Source organism: Lipotes vexillifer, unplaced genomic scaffold (genome assembly GCF_000442215.2).
Source record: "Lipotes vexillifer unplaced genomic scaffold, Lipotes_vexillifer_v1.1 scaffold543, whole genome shotgun sequence".
Taxonomy (NCBI): Eukaryota; Metazoa; Chordata; class Mammalia; order Artiodactyla; family Lipotidae; genus Lipotes; species Lipotes vexillifer.
The window spans coordinates 2,631,834-2,633,585 of NW_006799055.1; the positions used below are offsets into that span (position 1 = coordinate 2,631,834).

The window sequence follows — 1,752 nt, forward strand, 5'->3', positions numbered from 1 at the left end:
GGGAAGGAATGCTTATGTGACAGCTGGAGCTCCGACAGCCATCTTGGACCATGAGGACTGCAGAAGTCAGGAGGAGCCCCTAACCACCTCGGCCTTTCTGCATCTTAGTTATGCAAGAGAAACGGAGACTATCCTGTTTAAGCCTCTATTGGGCTGAGTTTTCCGTCACTCTTGACTTCAATCCTGACACAGACATCTAACCCAACACCACTGTGGGGCAGGACAGGGCCAGGAAAGTCCTGCCAGGAACCAAACAGCAGAGGCAGGGGGCGTGAGACACCCTGGCAAAGTTGGGGGTGGGAGTGCTGCTGCCCAGTTAAGAAGAGCTGGACCACCACTTCCTGTCAGAGTCCAGCAAATGGGGCAAGACCACAAAAGTGCCCAGGCACAAAGGTCATCACATAAGCAGCGCTCAAAACCACTGCCCAGTTTTAGGAAAGGAAGCAATCTGGAGGGTGATGCGAGAGAGGGCCGGGGAAACAGCCTTCAAGTGAGGCGTACAGGCCAGCGCCTGAACCGAGACACCGGCAGCTGGGGGAGGGGAGAGGCCCTGAGGGGTAAGGACGGCCCTTGCAGACCTCCTGCTGTGGAGGACGGGAGGGAAGAACGAGGAGTCCTGCGGGTGAGCAAGCAGGCAGTGATGCCGCCTGACAAGAACGAGACCAGAGACAAAGCTTGTGGACGGTCAGGGACCTGGGCCCCACGGAACCAGGGAGACAGCCAAGTAACGCCGCCCAGCAAGCAACTGGACTTGGGGATCTGGCGCTAAAGAGAGGGATGTGGGCTGGAAAGCGAGCCGGACGAGACACTGCAGTCGTCCTGCTCCAGCAGGAGTAGCCCTCGCCGTTCTCTCCAACCCGCGCATCCATATCCAGCCCCATTTTTATTTAAGACTTAAGTTTTTTAAATAGTATACAGTCACTTAGCTCAGAAACCAAAGGCATGGAGTGGGACACAGCTGCATGGTTCCTTCCACCGCTGCCCCTACCCACCCAGGACTCCCACCACCCCCAAGACAGGCAACAACGTTCTTTAGTTTTGCTACGTAGCTTTTAGGATTTCTTTATACAAACAGAAGCAAATGTAAATAGAGGACTTGTTGTCTACCTCCCCTGCTCTTTTTTACACACAAACAGGTAGCCCGAAATACACCCTCTTCGGAACCTTGGTTTTTCAACTAATAAGCCCCAGAGATTTTCTTAGTTTCACAGGGAACACCTGCATTCCTTTTTCCCCCGCTGTATAGTATTCCACAGTGTGGATATACTTTAACTGGTCCTTCCTGATGAGCAGGCGGGCTGCTCCCATCTGTGACTTAACAAGCCCTCCAGGTGATTCTGATGGACCCCAAATTTGAGATCCACTGCTTTAAAGTAGCTGATTTAAGATAAAAGCAGTAATATCTACCTTTTCAGAGATAATGAGCAACTCCGGCAGAGAGGAATGAAATTAACACTGGCATGGCAGAGGAGTGGGGGGCTTAATCGAAAGAAAGAGAAGATAAACGGTTAAACCTCTACTTCCTCGTTCATATGTCTCTTATCCCAGCAGCTGATTGGTTCGTAAAGACCCTGAGGATGCAGAGCCCAGAATCTGCCAGGGAACCATGTTCCATCTGGTCTGAACTTTACGAGGTTAATTTCCCATTTAGGATATACTTTAAAGGGAGAGGAGGGGATGCAAACTCTAGACAACGTCCCGTGAACGCGTCCCTGAAGTTATCACTCGCAATGACCCACAAGGCCCCGACGC

General features: G+C 51.8%; 1 protein-coding gene across 1 annotated transcript in view; it reads right to left on the reverse strand.

The window, feature by feature from the left end:
* The window catches only part of GTF3A (general transcription factor IIIA), a 46,476-nt gene that overhangs the window by 7,152 nt on the left and 37,572 nt on the right, over nt 1-1,752 (reverse strand). The window lies entirely within an intron of this gene.